Source organism: Emydura macquarii, unplaced genomic scaffold (assembly GCF_026122565.2).
Source record: "Emydura macquarii macquarii isolate MOO-44397 ecotype Brisbane River unplaced genomic scaffold, CSIRO-AGI_Emac_v2 contig_2184, whole genome shotgun sequence".
In the NCBI taxonomy this organism is placed as follows: domain Eukaryota; kingdom Metazoa; phylum Chordata; order Testudines; family Chelidae; genus Emydura; species Emydura macquarii.
Window position 1 is genome coordinate 3,780,349 of NW_027132321.1, and position 25,718 is coordinate 3,806,066.

At 44.3% G+C, this 25,718-nt stretch overlaps 1 long non-coding RNA gene across 1 annotated transcript in view; it reads left to right on the plus strand.

Annotated features, from left to right (window-relative positions):
* Positions 1 to 13,018: 13,018 nt before the first annotated feature.
* LOC137160314 (uncharacterized) overlaps positions 13,019 to 25,718 on the plus strand; it is a 45,329-nt gene continuing 32,629 nt past the window's right edge. Inside the window, exon 1 of the long non-coding RNA XR_010921839.1 lies at positions 13,019 to 13,181. This is a non-coding gene — a long non-coding RNA (uncharacterized lncRNA). The remainder of the gene's footprint in view (positions 13,182 to 25,718) is intronic.

Consider the following 25,718-nt stretch of genomic DNA (forward strand, 5'->3'; position numbering starts at 1 on the left):
CTATACAAAGCTTTCTTAAGTGCTCTACAACCCTTTGTGATCCCCTCAATGTTTTGTTGTGTCTGCTGGCAATGGCCCAGATTGGCGGTGGGAAGGTTGTGATGGCAGAGTGGGGGTAACCTCCTTCGGAAAGGAAAGATGCCGGGTTTTCCCTCAGCAGGTCAAGGTTCCATTGCATGTGCATATCTTTCTGCTGCATCAGCAGTAGGTGAGTGGCTAATGCACCTGAGTATCTTTTATTCTGCTCCTATTAGAAACACACACAGACTGGAGCAAATTGCTAAAGAAGCAGCTCCTCACCTAGCATGGGGGTCTGAGACTGTCATAGCTGTGGGGGCTTTACATGAAACAATCAGGTCACAATTCAACTGACACAATTTGTTTTGACTGTGTTGTTAACACTGAAGTGTCTGTGTGTTTATCTTTTTAAGTCTGAAGATCCCATTTGCCTTTGTGTTATCCAGCCTTTTCCCCCCTCCTGTGTAAAAAGACTCCCCCCCCCCCTTTCTGCAATGGGCAAAAGATGAAGATTGGCAGGTTCCAATAAAGCACCCAAAAGTTGGGGCACTTATCTGAATTCTCCAGGCCTCTTAAGGCTGCAAAATCAAACTAGAAATCTTCTGAGCAGGCTTTCCTCTGAGATTTCTAGCACTTCTTGCTGCAGATGGGCTGTGGAAATGATGAAAACAGCCTCTCCTGTAGCATTTTTGTCATCACCAATCCCAGACAGTACGTGGATGTGCATATAGGGAACCCATTAAAAAGTAAACAAGCACTGTACCATAATACTGACTGTGCCATACTATTTATTACACTCAAAATGTACCACTACATGGAAACCCCTATGGTACCATGGAGAATGCTCATTGGTTAATAGCTTCTTCTGCAGGGACACTGATACAGAAAATGGGTTTGGGGGTGGGCAGGGGATGGGAACCAAACTTTCTTGAACCTCAAAAAAGGATTGGTGTGGGCTTTTGGATAAAAATTTGTTGGGGGTGGAAGGGCTTCTTATTTTGTTTGGCCCATCCCTTAAAGATAAATGCATAAAGTTATAAGGCAGGCTGTCTCAGATAATATGTTGAACTGCATACTTGCCCACCCCACACAACCCTAACCTTTCCCCAGATTTCCCCCTCCTCCCTTTATATTTGACACACTGGAGTTCTGTATTATATTTTTTTTAAAGATGGTTGTCTGGTTTTTGTTGTTTTTACAAGTGTTGTGGGAAAAAAAATGTAAGAAAGTTTAAGTATTTAAAAATGTTCCAAGGAAAAAAGGTTTTTTGTTATTATTCTAATATATGATTGTGTACCTATTGTAAATATGAAACACTCCTATTTTGCAAGCCAAGGACTCACTTTGTACTGTTGTTATATATAAATAAAGTTTACTGGATAAAAAAAAAAATCCTGAGTGGATCCTTATTTTCTAACATGGAGTGTGGGGGATTTATTGCATGTGCTGAAAACACTGGTGAGAAATGTTTTACTTGCTGAGCTGCACCAGTAATAAATCAGTAACTGGAGATATAAAATTAAATATTTAATGTCAGATTTATGTCCACAGCCAAGTGCTTGGAAGCCACAAGGCTGGAGAAGAAGGTAAAACATTGCCCCCTAGCTTCAAGCATCCAAAAGACATCTTTTGTCTATGATTACTGTGGGTAGGGGGAGAATATTTTTTCCAGTTTAAAAAAAAAAAGGTAAATCAAACAGTTTTCCTAGTTATTGGATTGGGAGCAGATATGAGGAGGGAGGACGCACGGGAACAGCTTGCTGAAGAATCTCTCTTTTTATGTTTATCGTAAAGAGCCAAAAAAACATGGGAGATCAAGCTAACCTGGAATAGCTGCGCTTCATCAGGAGCAGACGAAAGAGAACGGTGAGGGGGAACTAGTGTCCAATCAAAGGAAACACAACTACTTGTGCTTCTTAGCTGAAGCATTTCTGAAATAACTCCCTGTGGCTGGATGCCTTACATCTGCTTGAGATGAGACAAGTTACCTATCATGCACAGATCTCTTCCTCCTCCCCAGATACAGACATTTATTTGTAGCATGTCAAACTGGGAGGAGTCAAGACTCCTGTGTTCGGTTTCCAGCTATGTCACTGAGCCCATGATCCAACAAAGCATTTACAGACATGGCAGCAGATCCTCGGCTTCTGTACATTGTCATAGCTCCACATTTACACCAGCGGAGGATATGTCCCACTCTTTGGTACTATTCACATGCTTAGGTGTTTTGCTGGACTGGCGACTGACTGACCTTAAGTATTCGTTTAAGGCTTGATCCATTGCCCATAGACATCAATGTAAAGACTTTCACTGTATCAAGCCCTACACCTCTCCATGCCTCAGTTCCCCCCTATAAAGTGACAGTAATAATAATGTCTGCCTCTGAGTTTCAAGATCCTCCTATGTAAATGTAAAGCGCCATCATCTTTCTTAAACATCCGTAAGCTGAGAAATGTCATGGAAGGTTTGTTGTTTTATCAACTCAGAGGCAGGAGTACCCAGTTCTCCTTCCCCAGTGCATTATCGACTTCAAGCCATAAGAGAGAGCTCCAGCAGGGTCTTTTATTGGCTAACGTAAATAATAATTTCACTCTGCTTATGGAAGGAGCATGTGAATACTGTTTACAAATAAAGGCAAGGATGAGTTCTGAGCTTTCTCCCTTCCCTGGAGGTGAAATGGATTTGTTTCCTTTTCATGAATTCAAACTAACACTTTTAGCAAGCATTGGGAGCCGTCTGCTGAATGGTGGGAATCGATGAGTGACTTGCTCAACAGCCTGTCAACTTTAATGACCAATATGGTTGCAATTACAGCAATGAACTTTCTCTAACAGCCTAAAATTACTTTCGTTGATGAGAAGAGACAGAAAAATTGGGATCTTTAAGGAAGCATAAAAAGGAAATGTGGTTTTCTGTAACAAGAGGTCTTCAATGCATCTCCAAAAGGGGTTTAGCTTGTTTTTAATTTAGGGAGAGATTAAAGAGGATAAATCCGAGACAGGATGTGAAAACTCCACACGCTGCACACAGCAGATAACAGCCAAGAGTTGGGTGCTGCATCTGATCAGGACATTGTTTTATACAAATATAGGGCATCTTGGCAGCCCGTTTTAGTGTGTTACTAACAGGAAGCTGTATTCTGCTCCTCTGTGAAGCCAATGCAAATATATTACATTAGTGAGACAATATAATCTTTGGGCAGGTCAGTTTATCTTGTTTCCCTCAAACCTAGAACAAAGCTGAATATGTACATCAGAAACACGGTGGGGCCTGATCCTGCGAACTCTGACTCAGATCAGCAGTCTTTACTTGTGCAAGTCATCCCACTGACTTCTGCTGCTGGGGCAGCACAGAGGATTCTTGCCGATCACTGGCAATGTTGTAGCTATTCTGATGCTGAGTTAGGAGATCTGTCAGCTCAACAAAGAAATTTCAATATGAACTGAAAGTATTAAATCATGGTGTCATTTGTATTCAGCTGCACCTCATCCAGATATAACTATACTTAATCACAATTATCTTTTATGTGGCATGCACTTCACAGGGCATTATCTGCACTGGCAGGGTCAAATAATGCTTAGTAAAGTTAATATAACAGGCAGATAGAGCTGTTGCTTAAAGCCCTTGCCCTGTGAGCTTTCCACATCTAACTTAGCGAGTTAGCTGGCTGCACAGATTCCTTTTGCTTTCCCTTTAGATGGAGTCACCAAAAGGGCAACTTCAGGAATCAACTGTTCCTTTTGATTTCATCCCAAGGGAACTCCAGAGCGCACAGCTCACGGAAAAGAACTTTTCCCTTTCCAGTTGCTACTTCCTTTCCAATCTTTCCTCTTCACCATCTCCCCTGGGCTTTTTAATCTGCCTTTTTGGCAGTCTCCTTAATGCTTGTTTTGCTAGAACGAGCCCAATAAAAATGGACACAGAGCTACAGGTGGAAGCTATAGCACCCTCCCTCAACAGGGCAAATTCCTCTGACTCCCCAGTACCATTCTTCTGTTAGCTATATACCATAGTTTGGCTTCCAGAAAACTGGCTTCTGGAATCATGCTACCAAATTGTCGTCCTTCCAATACAACAAACCATGATTTCAGCTGCAAAGCTGCTATTTAAAGAAGGAATTCTTTCTTTCAACAGCTGACACCGTAATAGTTTAAGCATTGACATGAGCACTCACTCAACGACTAGAGAGCAGATCCTCAGCTGATGCAAACTGTCATAGCGCTATTAAAGCCGGTAGAACTATGACAATTCACGTTAACTGAGGGTCTCACCCCAGCCTTGGCTCTCAACAAAGGGCTGTGCTATGTTGCAGGCCATACATCTGTAGCGTTTTGTGGTGTGTGGCTTTGAATTCTTCGGTGAACGACGGTTTGGGTTTGCGTGCGCACGCAGGCTGGGTGCATGTGACTGCGTGTATGTGGGTAGGTGTGCCGGTGCTAGTGTGTTGGATGTGCGTGGTTGTCGTGTACGGCTCAATGTCATGGGAGAGGTGTTTACCAGTGAGTGATGGGAGTGGATTAGTGGATGGGGACCTTTATGTGCATTGTGAGGGAAAGAGGGGATGTGGGTTGTGGAGGGTCCTGTGGTGCCTGATAGCAGGCTGAGTGATAGACAAGTCCACAGATGGCACAAGTGAGCCATTGCTGACAAGTCATAGCTAAAAAGAGGCAAATGTAGCGCCCCAAAATAATCTGGGGGGGGGTGAACAAAATGACTGCTGCTCGGTTAGCATCTGGCAGTGCTTCAGTCTCTGGCCCAGTAATCATGGCTCCATTTGTTGCAGCTTATCCCCACTTCCCTGCACCAACAGCAGCCCTCGCCCTCCTCCGCTCCCGTCTGTCTTGCTGTATGACTGCCAAGCTGGCTCAGAAACCATTTGCTTAGTTTTAATGGCTGCACTTGGCAATTTTAATCTGTAGGTGTATAGAAATAGCAGCAGCATGGGTTCTTGTTTACTCTCAGTCCCTAATTTTTAGCTCTCGTAACCATAACTCCATGCGTTCCTCGTTTGCCCTGGGCTAGCTTTCATTTTACCTTCTGAACATACTGATGCAACCCTTGCTTATTAGTTTCAAACTGTCACTGTAATGGCAGAAAGGTTTCTGAACATCCATTAATCTGCCTGCCTGTTTATCAAGACAAGCTAATGAAGGAAGCATTTTTTAATTATCAAACATAACCATGGCATCAATTTTGACCTGAAGTTGTTTTAAATTCCAACATCTTTCTTTTTCTACAACACTTAGCTAGAGGGTGACACATAATTGGATATAATCAGACAGTTGTTTAAAACTGACAATGATAACTCAAAAAAATCTATTGCATTTTACGCTAATAAATATTCTTTTGTGTTTAGATGGCTAATACATTTGTAATTTAAATTTAACATGAGCTCCTCGTGACAGACAGCAAAATATATTCTAAAATTACTGGGGGGAGGAGAGTACTAAACTTCAGAGGTTCTCTCTCCCGTGCAGTGGAAGGTTCATAAGCTGAATTTTTATTCCCCTAATCATGGATTTAGCTTGTTGGCCAATAAGTAAACTCCTTCAGGTGTAATGCTTGAACGTGCGTTCCCAAGCCAATGTAAAATCTGATTATTTATATTATATCCCACACAAAAAGTCCCAGACTGACTCAACAGCTGGTGCCATCTGATGGGATTGTGCTCTTTGTTTACTGCACAGAGCATATAGTAGAAGTGACGCCGTCCTCTCCTTTAGCCAGGCTCAGTAATCGGGTTGTTGTTTGCATAGCACCACTACTGCATTGGGCATTTTAGATGATGGAGGATCCGCTTGCAATCAGCCTCTGGGAGTAATGGCTAGAGGCTATTTAAGAGCAATAGTACAGCTAATTTAAAAGAGAGCTGGGTAATTGTCTGACTATTAATAATATGTCTAATCATAGATTCTAGGATGGGGGGTATTCCGCGCTCCTGTTTCAGGACTCGCAAGTTGCTGAGCAACCTGGCCACAACTCCACAAAGCATTCAAACACATCCTTAACTTCAGCGAGATTATTCACATGCTTAGAGCTAAGCACATGTTTAAGTGCTTTGATGCTTCAGAGCCAAAACGCTCAGCCCCTCATGGACAAAGTTGCTCTCCTAGTCACCAGGAGAAAATGTGTAGTGCTGATCTTGGTGGGACTTGGAGCAAATCACCACTTACAGACTATCTAGCACTGACTTCTACTCCAGCTTTCATGACTGCACCAGGATATTGATGCATTTGCAGACAGTTTAGTGACACAAGAATGCATCATTCAGCTGCTTCATGAGACGTTTTTCCACCCAGGAAATACTACATTTCTTCCAAGCCAGCAGCATTAGAAATAATTCACAAGGATTATTCTGAAATCAGAGCGAATCCATTTTCTCTGCACATTTTTCATTTCAGCTTTCAAGCCTCTTTTCAAAAGACACTGTGCACGCTCAAGCTTCTGAGCGCAAATTATCAGGGATATGGACACAACAAAGCCCCATCTGGTCCCCTAGCTCACAGTCCAGCAATGCATTTCAGCATGTGCACACCTTGAGGTCAATAGGACCACTAATGTATTTAAAGTGGGGCACGTGCTTACGCATCTTGATGAACGAGGCCCTGCTCCCTGCCCAGGCAGAATTGTTCCCTTGTAGGCATTGTTATGGCTTGTAGCTATGCATCAGTTAAAACAGTTTTATGGGACAGTCAGGCGCACCAAAGTCGTCTACTCACGTGTTCAGCGCTTCTCAGCAACTGAGTCTTTCTGAGGCCCCAATCCATTAATAAAGTAATTTGGGGTGGGTGGGAGAATGTGCTTATTAGAGTCTAAAAGGCAGAGTTGGTTGGCTAATGAAGCTAAATTCTTGATTAGGGACATCTGGTCTCCCAGAGGAGCAGAGGAAATCTGTGAACCTGCCTCATATATATAGGTATGTCTGAGTGTGTATTTACATATTTTGTGTGTGTACATATCTATTCATACATATACACAATATAAAGTGTGTGTCTATAAATGTGTGTGTTTACACACACAGGTATAATATGTACAAGGGTTTTATGTTAAATTAAAACTACAAATATCTACCCCCCAAAAACAAAGGATTTTAACACAACGTAACAGTTACTAAACTAGAAGCCAGGCAGGTTTTATTGTCTCTTTATAATTAACTCCAGGGATGGAATCCAATTACAAATGATCACTGCTGCCCTGCGGCATAGCATCTATGAAAAGGGAGAAAACGACCAAGTTTAAACGAATCAGATAAAAATTAAATCCATGGATGTAGTTGATAATTAAGAACACCATCCCCATTAGCTTGTCTTGATATTAATGAACTGAGCTATTATTTTTACATTTGATTACAGGAGTTTTATGCCAGCCATTTCACCTTTATTGCTTTTGAAAATAGGCCGCCTTGTCTATGTGCCAAGTGCAGGAGATGTTTGTAATTATATCATGTTATTTCCTCAATAAAACATTCATTTTTCTTGTCACCCCGACCTATTAAGAGGAAGTTTTTAAAGCTTTGTAATTATGTCCACATGGGATTGGTGTGTGTGTGTGTTTTCTAGCTTCTCCCATATTGTCTGTGCCGTGGGTGGTGGGGAGAACAGGTTTGGAGGCGCATGGAAGGATCAGATCTCGCACGGTCTGTGCAGTGCCTAAATAGGAAAAATGGATTTTCCATTCTGTAATGCATTTAAAATACAAAATCAATAGCCTTTCATATCATTTGAAAATTATATTTTTAAAGCAACCAGTGTGCATTGCTCAGCTGCACTCATAAACACTCACTGCACTCTTTACAGTGACTGGGAACCAAAAAATTTCACCCTTCCTCTTCCACACATCCTGGGATCAAACGACATATCGCTACTACTGTATCTACCATTTAGACATTCCTGACTTAGGTTAACAGCTGAAAACAGCTTTGCTATGGAAACCCCTGGATCATCCAACTCCACCTACCCCTCTCCCAACACAATTCTAAAAGATTGCTGAAAATGAGAAGTGGTCTCTAGCGGTTAGAGCATAGGGGCATTAGGAGTCAGGCTGGACCACCATGATCATCTAATCTAACCTCCTGATTGCAGAAGCCAGAGAATATCACCTATTGATTCCCACAGTGAGGGGAATTTTCTTCCCTAGGGTTCTGTTCTCAGCTTTCCCGTTAACTCAGTGTGCTCTAAACTAAACCTCTCTGTGTCACTGCTTTCAAATCTGTAAAATACAGTGAAGCTAACACAGCTGCTGGGAGGTTTAATTGACGTTTGTAGAGCACTTTGAGCGCCTTGGATGAAAGGTGCTATTGAAGCACCAGGTATCAATGCATTCATTAACAGAGTCCCAGTTGGTTGGCTGGATTTTGCTCTGGCTACAAACATTTTACCTGCTAATGCAGCCAAGGCACAAAGCAGCACCGTTGGGTCCTGGTGGCAGCACATCTCCCAGGTAAGGCTGGAGGAAGCTGTCTCCTTAATGCTGTCTGCATTGAAATTCTGCTCCAGCCACCATCCGGTTCCTAAAGAAGAGAGAGCATTTTTCTCCTTTGTTACAACACAATTAGATGGGTTTGAGAAAGAGCTATAAACATTCTTTTTGCTGTGTTCAGCGCCTACAAAGGGAAGCGTCAGGAGGGAGGGGAGTTACTGTTGAATGAGTTTTCTTTTGGCATTCATTTGATTTTTGAAGCAGGAACCTACAGTCTCTCTGAGCTCACCACAGAGGCTTTGCCTCAGGCAGTACAGGACGTTATAGACTAGGTCACAGACCTTATGCATATTTTATAAGCATTCTCAAATGGCACTTTAGCCTTTGACAGGCATGAGTCAGAGGGCAAGCACCTTACACAGAAGGGAAATGGTGCAAACCTTTGCACATGGAAAGACAACAAACAGATCAAGCAACAGAAAGGCTCAAGTACATCTAGGGAAGTAGACCTGGGGGTTGCTTCAGGCTTAGTCTGAACTCTCTGCCTAGGCTGATAGTTCATGCCATAGAAAGCTTACAATACTGTTGTAAGCACACAGCCTTTCTTCTGCAACCATCTCACCATGTGTATGTGCAGCACCTAGCACAATGGGGGGGAGCTTCAATCTTTCTTAGAGCCTCTAGGTGCTGCTGTGATACAAATAATGAATACTAGAAGTAGTAATGGGTGGCACTCTGGAGACCCAGGTGCTATTCCTGGCTTTGCTACAGGCTCCCTCTGTGACCTTAGTCAGTCTATGCCTCAGTTCCCCAGCTATACAATGTGCCTGGGAATAATTCTTGCCTTCTTTGCAGGAGTGTTGTGAGGATAAATGTATTGCCAGTGAGGTGCTCAGATAGTCTGATGCTGACAGGGGCCATGAATGTAATTAGAGTACTAGAGAACATCAGCAATGCACGAGCACGTCCCAAACAAACAGCAGATTTACATTTTTTTTAATAAAGCAGCACCTGCATTTTAAATAATATTGGGTCATTAAACTGATGAGCACAGCGGCGTGTACAGTGCCAAGGGCACTCTGAGTGAGCCCCCGACTCCAAAGTTCAGTCTCTTATATTGCACCTGCTTAGGAGAGGCAAGGAGCCCCTCAGTGAAGAAGCTAATACTTCAGTGCATGGTATGGCGGATTAGCAGCTGGGTAATGGATACGAGATGATTACTACTACACCAGCTGATTAATGCAGAGGTGATTTTTCTGGATTAATAAGGCTGCAGTGGCACTGCCTGCGCAGGAAAGATGGTTGCAGTCATCAATCTGCATGCAGTGACCATGGCCTAAATACTTGTGATTAAAGCCACAGTTAAGACACTTCGTTATATAAGTGAAGTCTCATAATCCGCTGCAAGAAGCATACTTAGCCCTAGCAGGAAGAGGGGCAAAGGATCCTAAAGTGTCCCCCAAAACCTCAAGCTCCCTCTGTTATTTGCCCTAGACTTGATGTGGCATGTCAGACACGCAGACGATAAGGGAACTATTACTAGCCACGGTTAAGGAAGTGTTCCTTTAGCTCAAGGAGCAGAGGCTTGCCTGTGTGTCTTTAAAGGCTTACGGTTCTAAGCCTGGTTCCCCAGGTGTGCGTGATATACATTTCTTGAGGAGTACATGGCCTCCAGCACATGAATTCATTATAGCTGCAGGGTGGGTCATAGGTAAAAGAGGCTACTGGGAGACCCAATCATTTACTGCCTGGTAACGCCCCAGTGGCGCTGCTATTCCCCGCCCCCTCTATCACTGTGAATAAAAAATCTACTGCTGGGCCCTGACCTCTTCTCGCTAACAAGGGAAGGGAAAGGCCTCGACTCACAAGCGCACCTTAATCTACCCTCTGAGCAGTGGGCATAGAAAGGGAAAAAAGGCTCAGCCACATTATCCTCCATCCAGCAGTTTACAGCCCCTTGAATCCCTGTTGGTAACAAAAGACGCAGCAAAGATGTGAGTATATCCCTGTCATAGGGGATCCAAGAGCCAGTGACACCCCTTCCACCAGTGTGCCTACAATGCAGTCTTTCCTTATTTACACCAGCATCTGCCAATGGAGCCTCAGTAGCTTGCCTGGAAACCAGGCCTGGCCCAGGGTATGCCAAGGGCTCTTGCCCAGGCACCTCCTCTGCCTGTTTGTAAAACAACCTTTTTAATTTTCTGGTTGGCTTGGCAAATCACAGCTGCTCAGTCCCCAGAGCTCCTGAGTGCATTTGTACAGGTTCCCATTTACATACAGTAGGGCTTTAGATTTCCTTCTTGCTGCACGCCTCAGAAATAAGCCAGCTGAAATATTACAGCTGGCTTAGAGGCGGAACTATTTACGTGTCACGGAGGGAAAACAGAGCTGAGGGCCACATCACGAATAACACAAGTTTGACTTAACAGCAGAACCCAGTTTGTTGTGGCTGCCCTGTGGTGAAGGATTACATGAGGGCTTGCTCTCCGCTTATTATTTCTTTAACTCGATGGCCTCACAGGTACGAAGCCTGAGCCAAGGTGGTTGAGTATTAATTGATACTTACTGCTGAGTGCGCCTTATTAAACACCAGCTTTGGAGGGGCAAAAGTGGCAGCTCCCAGTGGCAGAAATGAGCAGAACAAGAGGTTCAGGACTAAAAACGTCGCTCTCCTCCAGCAGCTGTTGTTGCGCTCACAATACCAAAAACACAACACCAGCCACCCCTAAAAGACCCTTATTAAAAGAAATGGTGCCCACAAATGCCTCCCATTCAGGGAAATGACAGGCATTTGCTCAGCTTGCCATGTTTTGCCGCTGGGTTAATTACTGTCATTTCAGAGAGTGCTGCCCAACCACAAAAACGAAAGAAAAACATATCATAATAGCGCTCACTAATTCACCAGCAAAACCTTTGTGCTGATTGGCAGTGGTGCAGGGAGGGTGCGGGGGGGGCTCTCTTCAAGTGCAAGGAGACTGGGGTGGTGGGGAAGAAGCATTAGCATTCTATAATGAGTAATACGGTGCAATTGTGAACATGGTGTAATTATGGGGATAATTTATATGTGCCACTGACAATGGCATAGCTTGTTTGCTGCTGCTGCTCTTGCGTTTCTAATGTCCCAGTGTAGAGATGAGCCACTCCCAAGTTCGCTGAGAAAGGCATTTTTGGATCATGCCGGACTTCGCGCCCCAAACTCCAGGCCCCTCGGCTCCTATGTCTTTGGGGATGACACCCACAAACGCATGCTTGCCCCCACTCAGCCTTCGGCATGCGCCTTCATCTGCATATGAAAAGCTGGCAGATTCACAGAACAAAGGATATGGGGAAAACTGGGCCAAAAAAGGAGAAAGGGGGGAAATGGGCGAAAGGTCACATCAGAAAAGAGAAAATGTTTTGGAGAGAAACGGATGTGGTGAAAGGGACCAAAAAAAAGGCAGAAAAAAATGGGTCAGAGGGAAAACACAAACACTGGGGAAGAAATGAAACACACCCACAAACAGAAGGCAAGCCCAAGCAGGAAGCGAGCAGACCTTTTTAAGAGTCAGTTTGCTTTACGCATCTGTCCGTCGTTCTGATTTACCAGTGTGTCTGCCCCCCGGCCAGCTGCCCTTGGGAAGGTGTCTGGTGGAACAGACGCAGGCAGCGTGAGGTCGCACTAGTGTGTTGTGGCACTACCGTGGCCGTCTGTGGGGCCCTGAGAGGGCAGCTGGAGCCTGTGGGGACTCCTTGGTTGGCTTTTATGTTTGAAGCATGTTGCGCATGCTGAGTATGAAGACTATGTCAAGTTTCTACTCATAGCCACAGTTAATACCTGTTTCTGTGACTACATTTGTGAGGAACTTGGCGTTCCAGTTCTGCTCCAGAAGATGGATTCCCTGCCCCCTCTCCAACCCCGATCCCACGCAAGCCCACTGAGGCGCAGGCAATTTTAAAGGCTCAGTAACTTGGTATCTTGTCGCTTTGTTACCAGCATAGCAATCCCAGCAAACACAAAGAGGACACCAGAAAACTGCTGTGGGTGTGTGTTAGTTTGAATGAGTTTCTGAGCTCATTACTAAGAAATTCCACAAGTAGAGTGACCATATTTCCCACAGGGAAAAACGGGACATTGTGCAGGGCTCGCCTGAGCGGCTCACCGCCCACCCCGTGCACAGAGCCCCTGCCCTGCGCAGTGCTGGCCCAAGCTGTTCTTCGTCCCAGCCAAAACAGGACATACAGTCACCCTGCCAAGTGAAGTGAAAGTTTTTATTTCATTGTCTGGGCTCTCAGAATCGGGATAATATCAGTGTATGGATGCATAGGATGGTAGAAGCAGGCACACGACACACAAAAGCCTTGTCAAAGTTAAGGTTTCTATAGTTGCCCCTTAAATAGCTACAAATAAGACCCGAGGCAGTTTGATCCCGGGCTCTCTCGTTGCCTCATAAGGATCTCCTTCCCAGCAGCTGCCTATGAGTAGAGCTCCCAGTGTCTTTGCTAGCTCATAGCTGGTAACGAGCTTTAATCACAGCACCTGTACAAGCTCCTCAGCCGGCTTCCATGGCCCTTCTCTAGTCAGGCACATGCAGAGCAAGCCTTCTAACCCTGCCCTACTGTTAGCTGTTTGCACAGTGTTTTGAGAAGTGCTGGGTGCCTAAGGAACTTTCTGGCTCCCATGCAGCACTCTAGCAAAAATCCTCTACTGTAAAAAGAAGCGTGGGAAAGAGTATGTGACAATAAAGCAGCTGTCGCTAAGGTTCCAGGTAAATTAACAGTTGAGGTAACAGCCTTTCCTATGTATGGAGTATACCAGTTAGTCAATCTACTTTACTGCATGGCTGAGGGAGGTGTAATTTAAATCATGTTTGAGTTGATTGTGCTCTGTTTTAAACTTTGTTTTAAACTACAAGAAACTGTAACAGGTTGTAGTTGTACTCTCTTCTATTTTAGGTCTCTAGGAGCCTCTGAACCTGTGCAAGGGAAGCTCAGGTTTTTTGAGCTGTGGTTTGGGTCTGTAAAGCAGAAGTGAAAAAAAAAAACCCAACCACTATAGTCTGGAAATATGGTCTGGTAGGGGGCCTCAGGGTCATAAATGGAACTGGGTTGGTTTGTTTGTCCTAAAGCATTTCAATTCACCTTTAAGAGGAGAAGGCTGTTTTACTTCAGATTCTGGCTGAGGATTGGACATAGTTCCTTATTTTGTCATCTCTGAGCTCTGCCACCTTATTCTGTTGTCTGAGAGAGGACAGTTTATGGAGCTGTGTGTTTACAGATTCGATGCATAGTTTACAGACCCTACAGTGCTGTTATTAAGGCACAATACACGAGAAACATTGGAGCTAGTCCTTCTAATTACCTAAGCCCCAGACACTCTGCATGCCATCAGCCTCACTGAATGCAATTTCTGCGGGATGAATATTGGAGCAGATCTGCTTGTGATGGGTTGTCTCTAGCACCAACATTGCTGTGTTGTGATAGATAACACAACCCTGGATTTAAGGAAAGTGTCTCTGGTTTCAGCTATGACTTTACAAGAAATAATCACTGGTGTAGCCGAAGTGGGAATTGTCAAAGAGGGAAATGAAATCTCATTTTGATAAGGTTAGGAAAAGTGCTTTGGGTCCGTGTCTATCAACACAAGGGTGGCTTTCTTTGCCGGACTACAGCAATATACTTGCTTAGCTTCACAAGCTATGCAGGGGTGAACCTGGCCAGTAGTTGGGTCAGAGACCTCTAAGGGGACCATCCAGGGTGCTGCAAGAAGTAATGTCAGTAATTCAATAGGTAGCACTTTTCACCCTGAATTCTCATAAAACCTATATCGCAGCATGGTAGTAAGTTAGGGTGCTGCTGTAAGTGCTGTCTTTTAAAATAAGAGATAGAACTAAAGTTCTAACCAGTGCTGGGCATCAAACACCCCATTGTGTTTGTTTTGCTGTGGTGTAATGAAATTCTAGTGTTGGATAATTATATTCTGGGTCCCTAAATCCTCCCCCACCCCCCACGTAGCTTTAAATGGATTCTCGTCTTCATTTTCTGTCCTAATCTCTTATGTAGATTTGCTATGTGCTTTTCAAAAGCTGCCGTACTCCACCCCAGTGATGATTGTATTTCAGTCCTGTGTGAAGTGAGTCCTTAGTGTAGTTTGTAAAGGGTTTTGGAATCCCTTGAGGGAAAGTTGCTATGTAAATGTCAAAGTTCTATTTCCAATATGGCTCTTATGTTGTGGTATGAAGGCAGTCTGAAAAGCATGGGCACCAGAATAAGGGTGGCTTTGTCAATCACTTCCTTGACCTTTGTGCCTTCAGTTTATCTAAAAGACAAAGATGACATGCTAATCTTCCTTCAAGAAGGGGAAAATTATATTAATGGATGTAATAGCCAAAAAGAATATGTGCATGATGCCAGCATTTTTAAACCACTTAAGCCATACATTTCCCCCAGATAAAAGTTATTCACTCTAGTTAAGTGCCTCATATTGACATATTATGTGGGAAAAGTGTCATGCAAACATACTCAGGAAGGAAATGGTAGCATAAAAGGCATCTGTGTTGACACAGTAGAATTAGGGGATAACCACTCAGGAATCATGGAAATCCTAAAATAGATCCAGCCAGAGAAGTGCTGCTCTCTACCCCTTAGAAATTTTCCATAAAAAATGTCACCATTTATGTATTGTTTTAGATTATTTATGAAAGGTGTATTGTCTGTTGGTGATCAGAGATCCTGGTCAGAATGACCCTGCTTGTTTACTACTTACGAAAGGAGAGAACTTTCTTGCCCCTGTTATTTCAGGCGACCAACTGGTGGTCCCTGTTAGCACTCTCTGCTGAAACTGTTCAAAAACACCTTGAATTTGAAGTATGTTACAGATATAGGACCTGATCCAACTCCCATAGAAGTCAGGAGCCCTTGACTTCAGTTGGAGCTGGACTGGGCCCCGTAAACAGTAATAAATCCATAGCCACTCAGGATTTCACAGCTGTTATGGCCACTAAAATGTCAAGGCTTTAGCAGAGACAGAACTCTGATCTTCATGCTGCAAAAGCACAAGCTTCTAGCCTATGTTAGCAGAATAGTACTATGATGCATGCAGGGCCCCCACATGGGGGGGTACACTTCACCAGGGCCCAGAGGCCTGGGGCCCCACCTCAGGCTGCAACTTGGTATGTGTGTGGGCGGGGGCCCATGTTACAAGTTTGTATTGGGCCCGAAAAAATTATGCTTAGGCCCTGGATGCATGGTTGAGGTGTCCTGATCCTCTCCAGCAGGAGGCAATGATAACACACACATTAGCCAGATCACAGTAATATAGAGCAGTGAATAAAAATATCTGGAAGATAGTTCCAGAGTTAGGGCAGGAAACTGCTCCCTCTCTGGTACCAGTGTGAGTTGGGACCCTTGAACTCAGTGTTATAATGGAGCATGGTGCAGAAAGTTTGTAAAAACATTTTCCAAACTACTATAGTTACTGCTGCAGCTGCTTCATTTTATGTTTTGAAAAACACCTGATGTGTCCATTAAGTGTTAATATTTTGCCTTTCTCCAGTATCTTACATCCGAGAATCTCAAACCACTTAAAAAAACTTAATTAAGCCTCACCATTACTGCCAAGTAGACCATGTATCTACTTGACATATGGTGAATTCAAGGCACAGAGAAGTTGTTGTTTGCCCAAGGTCATACAATGAGATCATGGTGGAGCCAAAAGCGGAAACCAAGATTCCTGCTTCCCAGTCCTTTGCTCTAATCACTAGACATTCTTTCCTTCTTTGTGTCCTCTTAACAATTTACAAGGGATAAAACATTGCATTTACAAAAGAGTCTAGCTTTCCAGTTAAAACCACTGTACATGCAAGGTGTGGGTTCCAGTGCTCACAAACTCCTTTTGGCTATTCCCTGTTGTTTATAGTATGAAAAATGCACATACACAGCCAACCTCAGAGCTTCTGATGTCCCTTAGGAGACTACACGATACTGTCCTGCAAAGAGTCAGGGAGTGTCCAGACTGCAGGACTTGCTTATGGTTTGTGAGAATCTGTTCCTAGAGGAAGATGAGGGATTACTGTGCAAGGGAAACTGACAACTTCTCAAAATGCAGGAAACCTCCTTCACGTTGGCTTCCCCACCACAAGGCAATCCCACTGCTGTTCTAGAGCTGCCTCGTGTTCTTCATGCATTCTCTGCAGTACGTGAGACTTGGCGATAAATAGCAGCAATCTAAGAGTATTGCAGCTCTGCCATTGGGAGCGAGCTTCCTACCCTGAGTTGACAGACTTGTGCTAGCTCTGCTCACGCTAGCGTGCTAAAAATAGCAGTGTGGCTGTGGAGGCACAGGGTCACCCACGTTCTGATCCAGGGCATCAGGCAGGTTTGTATTTGCGTGGCTAGTCTGTCCTGCATTCCCTTGCCACAACATCCACTCTATTTTTTGGAAATTTTGAAATTGTTTAATTTAGAACGATTTCATTTTTGTCAAAACAAAACGAGAGAAGTTTCAATAAAATGAACTCCCCTTTTTAAAAAAAAATGTGGAAGGGAAAGCCTTCAAGGAGCTCTAATGCTAGACTGTCTGTCTGAAAGGCAGAAACAGACCATAACCAGGGGCTGGGAGGACCTGTCTGGATAAATAAGAACCAGAGTGTTCACCAAATCTGATCCTGTACTGTAACTACTACACTTAAAGCTCACAGTTTGGCTAGTTTCTCCTTTCAGGCCAGCACCCCTAAAACTACAAAACCTCTGCTGTAGACCTGCAGCAGAACTGCGGTTAGGGAAGCTGCTTTGGCATTTCCAGCTAAGATGAAGACAGGAAGTGTTGGACATTAGAGAGGAGAACCAGTCCAAATCACCTGAGTGAGAGCACTCTCCTTGAATGGAAATTTCACGAGAGAATCTGGATGCTTGCAACTAGGGTAGATTTTTTTCTTCAGCCATCAGCTCTGCTGCCTCTTTCCTCTTCTAACCGGCGGTTTCCAGGTCTCTAGACATATTTGCAGCGTTTTGGTGCTGGGGCCACAGGGTAAGGAATTTCTCTTCTGCTCCTACTCTATCTTGTTTAGGTTTTCCTCCCTTTTTCCTTCATGCTGTTGCCCTCAGTCTCTTTTCCCTATTCCCAGTAATGATGTATACAATGCATTAACTCATTATTTCTTTTTCCCCAGCTCAAGTCCAAAAATATTAAAAGGGGAGGTTCTTAGCAGTAACAGATGCTGATTCCCTACTTAATGGCAATTTGTCTTCAGTATTCCTCTCTCAGCCTTTATCTACTCCTGAGTCTTGCCATGACAGCCTGAGCGTCCTCCCCCTGAGAGTTTGAGAACCAGTGACTTACCCCAGAGTACTGTCAAAGCAGAGGGGATGTACCTTAGACTTTTTCACTGCTCCACAGCTTGCTCCACTCACTCTGTGCCACTGAAAGGCCCTTCATCGCCAGTTTAAAGCAGTTTTGCTTCTGAGATGTCCTTCAAGGCTATAACTGTAGTAAAGTGGTCTTCATGGGGATTAACTGGATTACCCAGGGTATTATGGGGTGGAGGAGGAGCATGACTGCATCCCTTCTTCACTTCCTGCTCAGTCAGCAGGACTTCCACTTCCCCCCTGCATCCTGCTGCAATGCAGTTAAGCAAAGCAGCCAGTTCCCTGCCTACAATCCTGTGAGTAGACTTATTTTTATTGCACTAAGCAGTCCACCCACAAGACTGACCATGAGGAAAACCGAAGAATGGCAACTCCTGGGAAAACTGAGGCAGGACATGAGGGTTGGGAGCAGTATATTGTATTGAAAAGTTACGTTGAGAGCGAGTAGATTGCAGGCATGGTATTGTGGTCACAGGTTACACTGGAGACCTGTTTGCCAGTGCAGGGCAAACCATCTTCCTAGTGTTCCAGGCTTTCACCTAACAGGCCAGGGGGAGTTTGCATCAGATTGTTTAGATGTCTCTGTATTTTTGGTGGGTTTTTTCTCATAAGTAGTTTTTTCTCAATTCCATTTGGGCCTCTGTCCATGTCACGAAACTACCCCCAGAATTGGCAGTAAGCGGTAAACTCAGAGGGGCAAGAAATAAAAAAAAAAAAATTCTCTTCCCACCACCCACGCGGTACAGGCTGAGAGGATAAATGCAGAATTTTAGTCCCCAGGGTTCTGCTGCCAGCAGAATTGGGTCTAAATTCACTTTGAGGGTGGTCTATGGCCAAAAGAAATCTTAGGATAGAGGTGCATTGGCAGGGAGCAGCATGGGGAGAGTTTGCACTGTCACTACCCACGCGGTACAGGCTGAGAGGATAAATGCAGAATTTTAGTCCCCAGGGTTCTGCTGCCAGCAGAATTGGGTCTAAATTCACTTTGACAAGAAGGGAGGGGGAAGAATAAGGAGGGAATCTAATATTATATTGTTCAGGTCCATGATCAAAAACTGGAATTCTTTTCAAGATACACACATAACAGGCAGCAGAGTAGGATGTTGACTGTAAACTATTACAAAGCTGGTCTGCTCTGTGACTATTTTTCATTCACAGAGGGAAAAAGACATTCTAAAACCACTTGATCGTTTTGCTTATGTCCTAGGGTCCCATTAATTTGGGTTTCCATAAAAGACAAAATTCTGCTTATCGGGAGTAGGTGCTACCTAGACTCTAACCAGACAGCAGTGAGTTTCACAACCAATAAAAGCCCAGCTTGCCTCATTCCTGTTTCAGACATGTGCTGGCCCGGTGCATCATAAGCACTAAGCTCTCTGCTTCTGGCTATCTTCTTTTAAACAGCTCCTGTAAGTGCTGTGCTCCTCATTCATCTTGAGGCCTTTATTCTTCCGGAGGGTTATTAACACTTTATTTATTAGCACATGGGACCGATGGGAGGGAGGTTTTGTTAGCACTTTGATCTAATATTTCCTAACCTGTCGTCACGCCCCTGTTTGCACAAGCACTGAGTTAGAATGGTTCCCTTTTAAAAATGGAATTCAATGCATCTCCAGAACCAGTTGAGCTTGCTCTGATCGGGCTGGCATACAGCTGCGTGGGCAGTGGGATGGACTAGCCATCTCGAGCACAGTCCTGTCTGAAACTCTAGGTGCGTCTTCAGGCCAGCTAGCCTGGACTGCTGCCCATGCAGCTGTGGCTCTAATGCTATTGTTACTGCTCTAGCTTGATCACAGAGAGCATGTGTGTGTCTGCCTGAGCTGGAAATGGTACTCCAGCTCCAATGCAGAGATACCTTCAATGTGTGAGACGGGAGTTCAGTCTCTGTAATGTCTCTGTACTGGATGTTCTCCAAAAATGGGTGTGATCTCTGGTCAACACTTCAACAAGACTGGAGCTCCCTATATTATGATATTTGTAAAAGGTAAAATAGAAGGTGTTTTGTTAAAGCTCACCTTTAAAGATCCCCTCACTTTTCATAAGAGTTGACACGTGCCCCTGTCTCTGGTTGGAATCTCCTCCACCACCACCCCTCGCTTTCATGAAATGTGCTTTACGCTCCTTGGCTGACCACCACCTTCCCACAGGTGGCTGCATTTCGTGGTGACGCATGTTTGTAGAATGTTCAGGGCCAGAGTAGAGGCATAGATAGCGGAGGACAGAACCTGAGGCCAAGGTTTCTGGAATTGTGTGATTAAATGAAAGCTTGGATTCTGATGTACAAAATCATGGTTTTAAAAAAAAACCCCAAACCTTCAAAATGTGACCAAGTGTAACCAATGCACTTATCTGCTTGAGTCCGTAGAGAGCCTAAAACAATAGCTATTGCTGATGGGGGAAGAGGAACCCATACTGCTGTCCCTGTTTTTTCGAGGGGGAGGAGCACCATCCTTCCATGTGTAGGCCATGAGGGTGGAACCAGAGGGGAACCTGTGTCATGGTGTGTCTGGAGTCCTACCTTCCTTTAATCCAGTGTTGGTGGCAATAGGCCCTGAATAAATATTACATTGGTCAGACTTTGGAGTGGGTTTAAAAACTCGTTTAAGCAGAATCTGCAACTGAGTAAAGATCCTGGTTTTTGTCTTCTGCGTTAAGGAGTATGGAAGAAACACACCAAAACCCTTAAGATTTGAAATCTTAAACCACAATGACCCTCTCCCTATTTATGAGTGAGCATCTGGTGCTGTCGGCTGAGCAGTCCATCATATCTTGGCACCGTTCTTACCAGAAGAGACAGTGGAACGAAAACAAAAGATGTGACAAATTTGTCCTTTTCTTTCATAATTAACTAAAATACCTCTGCATGTAGCAAAGAGTGGCTCCTAATTAACAGACGGGCGAGAGGCTATTTTTAAAATCCAGACCCCCAGTAATTATATTTGCAGCAGAGAATATTTCAGTCAAATGCGACAGACAGTGAGCCCATTTCCCCAGTGAAGCAATTAATATTTCACACCTGCCAAGCAAATCGGCAGCGGAGGGAATAGTACTGAAAAGGGGATGTTACACCATCAGGTCCATGGTTTTGAAGCAGGAAGACCACAGAAGAAGCAATATCTTTCATCTCATGACATGACCTGCTCGATAGCACCATTCTCAGTCAGACTTGGTAACGGGACTCTGCAAAAGCCAATGCTAGCAAAATAATGGTTGCAAGGGATGGGGGATCAAACCCTTGAGCTGGAGCTTCTGGCCACTCATGTAAGATCAGAAGTAACAATCATTGCAAATGTTGACGATGAGTTAACGAACTGGTGGCAGAGGAGAACCTCCCTGGGAGCAGGATTAACAAACTGGGGTACAGGATGCTGGAAGAAGGAGCTGAAGACTTGTAACACCGAGAAATGAAGGCTTAATGGCAGCATTGGAGGGGGCGGGGTAGACTCTGGTGGCTGTTGAGTGACCTGTGTATGGAATGTTCATGGGGGTCTCAGTCCAGTCTTGAGTGAAGAACATCTGCCAATGCGAACAGTGCGAGTTGGCAGTCTCAGCAAAGGGATAAAGGGCTGAATAGTCAGGGCCTCACATCTCCTCTAGAGATGATCCCTGCAGATTATTTGGGATTGACACATGTTGGCAGGGACTGGTGGAGGAGATAAATGAAGGACTTCCCCCTCCAGCACCTTTCTGTGATTGTGAAATTTAAAAAAAAAACAAAAAAAACACCTCCTTTTGGGTTCCTCTCTTTCTGTTTTTTTGTAATATGAATTGCAGAGCGGGTTATGGGGGAGGGGAACAGGATGCTAGGGATGCTAAACACATGCACATGAAAAGATCACCCCCTTCCCCCCGGCTGTTCAAGAAGAAGGAACTTGGGAAAACAGCCTCTTGTTCTTAAACATTAATGTCCCCTTCAGGTTAAGCAAATAAGAGTTTTGTCCCACTTTGCATTGTAACAAAAGGCCAATCTCTGCAATTTCTCTAAGTCCAGCCATTTGGAGCAGCTTCCCCATTCATCTCTGGGATGTATATGTCAGGCCACAGGGCAGCATATTTCAATCCCTTAGAGATCAGTTTGATAATTTTTAAACTGAGAGTAAATGAAATATACTGTAATGAAAAAGGAAGATGCTTAAAAAGGGCCCAAAGTGGGAACTAAAATGTTAAGGGGGGGGGAGAGAATGGAGGAGTTGTGTATGTTAATAGTTAGCACTTAGATACCAGTAACATCTCAACTGAAGATCTGAGTGTTTACAGAATTAAGCCCCACAACACTTCAATATTATCCCCATTTGTAAAAGAAACAGAGAGGTTAAGAGAGTTGCCCAAGGCTGGTCAGTGAGTAAGTGGCAGAGCCTAGAAGCAAAATCAGGAATCCTGACTGTCACTTGTTCTGACCACTAGTTAACATTGTCTCTGAGCTCAGTATTTGTGCTGAGATGGGAGTGTGGTGCTCCCCAGTACATTAAGCACATAGAGCTTAATAACTTACATTAGGATTGTTCCTCCATTATCATTCATGTTGCTGCTGCTGTTTTTAAGAATGCTTAATGTTTAGAGCTGTGAAATAATAAATCACATTGGATACCTTCTCTCCTTCCTTCCCCCTTGTCTGCCTCTCCCAGCAGCGGAATCAGCAAGTGGAGTTAATGACTGCCAAGCAGTAGGGAATATTCTTTCAGTTAAAGCATCTGGCTTCTTGGCAAGCCTCACAAAGAGATGTTCTGACAGCTCTGGAATGTCCACTGAGGCCCATCAGAAGCTGGGAAGTCCTTGATAGGCTGTCAGGCTGTGCTCTCCCCTCCTGGAGGCTGTTCACCTTTGATCCAGTAGAATTTGCACACTTTTATCTGTTGGAGTTGGAGGTGCTAAGAATCTCTGTGTGTGCATGAGCATGCATTTGCCCCTTGGGAGGAGATCTGTCTTCCCTGTCAGCTCTTTGAGGGGACAGCATAGAGGAAGATGGCTTTCACACCTATATCCATCTTCCATGCATATATATCATCACTTAGGTCATGATCTGAGAAACCTCCATTGCACAGCTATGTTTCTTTCCAGGACTAAATTTCCCTTCTGCGTGTGTGTGTATTTTTCAAGGCATCAAAGGACCTCCCATCTGACCGGGCCAACCCTGTGGTTGAGGCTACAAAATTGATCTTCCTTAAAACTAGGCTCCCATCCACTGAGACAAAACTACTCCTAGATTGTTTTCTTTAATTGTTGTTTGTTTCCTGCCTGCTCTTTGAATTGTCTGACCCCATACCTGACATAATGGGGACAAAATGTCTTGAGATGGGAAATTGTCAGTGTTTTGTGCCCTGCAAAATGATGTGGTTGCTATCAGTAGGAAGGAAAATGCCTGTGTTTCAATCTTTGGGGATGGGCTGGTATATTGCAATGAAGGTTTCAATCCCCTCTGCTGAAGCACAGCAGCTCATTTAATAAGACTTCGTGGTAGAACTGTTTTCATTCGGTGCGGGAATGCTTTCTGGATTCTACACGTGAACTCAAGGGTGATGGTGGCAGGGTAAGGACATCTGAACACATCCAAATCTTTCATTTGAAGATTGGCTAATAAACTTGAGAGGTAGGACTGTCCTCTGATATTTCACGAGATTTCTTTGTTTCTGGTCCTCATCTAAACCAGGAAGCTGCCTGCATCGTCTTGGGACACCTCGCATGGGATTCCACAGCCTGCCTTGTAACTGTCCATTTCATTTGACCTTGTGCAGGACAGAGCCAGCAATGCTCACCATCATAATAATAGACACAAAAGGACTGTTTTTCGTCATCTAATTTTTACTTGCATAGGTGCTAACGAAAGTATGTGTTCTAACTAACTTAGTTGATGTGATGGCAGCCTGGGCTCTGAATTTTCTTGCTTTTGGGGATTTCTCAGATCTTTAATGTACCTTTAGAGTGTAATGTGGCACAGATCTAATTGACCTGACTGTGTAACAAGATTTCACATGGGTTGTGAGCAGACTTCGAATCCCTGATCTTCAGTAAAGTAGTACAGACCTCTCCTGCTTAGCTGGTAGCAATGCTAGTAGATATCCTGTAGCAGAACAGCTGCTAAAGGAGGATACTCAGCTGCTTCTCTGACATGTGACATCTGCAGATCTACTGGCTTGTGCAGTGTTCAGCTACCATGAAGATGGACACACATTTCTCATTCTGAATTAATGTGAACTTAATGTTTTAGAAAGGTGCTGGATTTGAAGACCGAGCGGCTCCCGTTCTGCAGATACAGCTTTCACTACTGCTTCGTGTGCTGTACCTTTCCATGCTGCCCCCTACCAGTGAATCTGAGCTGCGCCCTAGACAGAGTCTTTGCAGAGGCACTTCAATCACTCTGACACGTTCAGTTGTCGGCATGTCTCAGCCTGCGAACTTAGGGAGTCAGTGGAGAGCTGCTCACAGTGATGTTTCTCCTGGTGGACACTTGTCCTCAGGGCCCTGGACTGACGTCTCCAAAGATCTATTGTATGGGAACAACTTTATCAGCTGCCTGCTAAACACTCCTTACCTGCAAAATAACGTCGAAATCTTAGTGGATTCCAAGAAAAGCCATAGCAACATCATAATCTCGTCTCTCTGCAATAACAATAATCATCAACAGCACCGGTCTTAAGTGGCCTTAATTCTGCAGGAGGTGGTGGGAAGGAATTCTGCCTCGGGAGGAGAACTGGCTTCATCCACACACAAGAAGAAACAAATGGAAAAACCCTGGAAAATCTGTGGGAATATTGAATTGTGCTTTCCTAGGAGGAAAAGGCTACAGGAGCCATCATGACATGACCTGACATGGGCGCCTGCAGATGGCCTGTTAGTGAAGGGGGGAGAGCGTCTTGTTAGAGGGAAGGTTGATTTCTAATGATTTCTCTCCTGTTTTTAAGCTCTTCCTGAAGGTTTTGTGTTTTGTGCGTGCCCTTTTTAACAATTTAGTTTAACATAAAGCTTCTATCCCAGTTAGGTTATCAATAAGTTATATACCTCTGTCTAGCAGCTGGGTGCACGCATTCTGCCTCACAGACGGATCTGACACGGGTTAGATGAACAGCTGAGAAGGAGATACTATGATGAGAGAGAGGTGATTTGGAAGCGCTCTCACCATAGTCTCTAGTGTTCAGGCTCAGTCCTGGCATCTCATCAGCACCGGTGACCTCTCAAGAGGGAGGCTAACTGGGTTGCAGCCAGTGAAGGTGAGGGCAAAAATCTGCCATCTCAGGGCTGGAGGTGTGGCTGAATCTGCTCTAGAAAATTGCCTTTGTGTGGAACATCAGTCAAATCTCTGCCTCTGTGTCATAAGTTATGCCTCCTGCCCCTCTAGGCCATCCCTGAACAAGACTCCTTGGTTTACCCCATTACAGTACCTTTTTCCTGTCTTTTCTGCATCTTCCCTTCTCTCTGATACAGGTTCTTTTTCCCTAGGACTTTCCTGTTTCTCCTTGCCTCCACACCTCTCTCTAGTTCCCTCCCTTACTTCTCTTCTATTTCTCTCCTTTCTAAATAAACTGAAGCTGTCCTTGGACGACCTAACAAATTGTGCAGCCTAACACAAAACCCCAGAGACATCACTAACACTGCATCCACACTGGTTACTTATACCTTCCTCACTTCCGTGGCATGGGCTTCACTCTGACACAATGGACCTGGATATTTTCTGGCTCCACATACATATGCAGTCTACCATTGCTGACAAGACCAGTAGGAGGTAGGGACATTCAGACAAGGGACTGAAGAAAAGGTTTTTGTCTATTTAAGTTTTTGACTGCATGCTTTCTTGTGGCTTAAATGATACTCCTGTTATTTCCAATGTTCTTGTATTTTTCCAGCATCCTGTTGTGCATTTCTCAATAGCCCAACATCAGCAATGGTATGTGTTGAAATATATAGCAATAGTTAGCACTTACAGGGCTTTTTGTCCAAGGATCTCA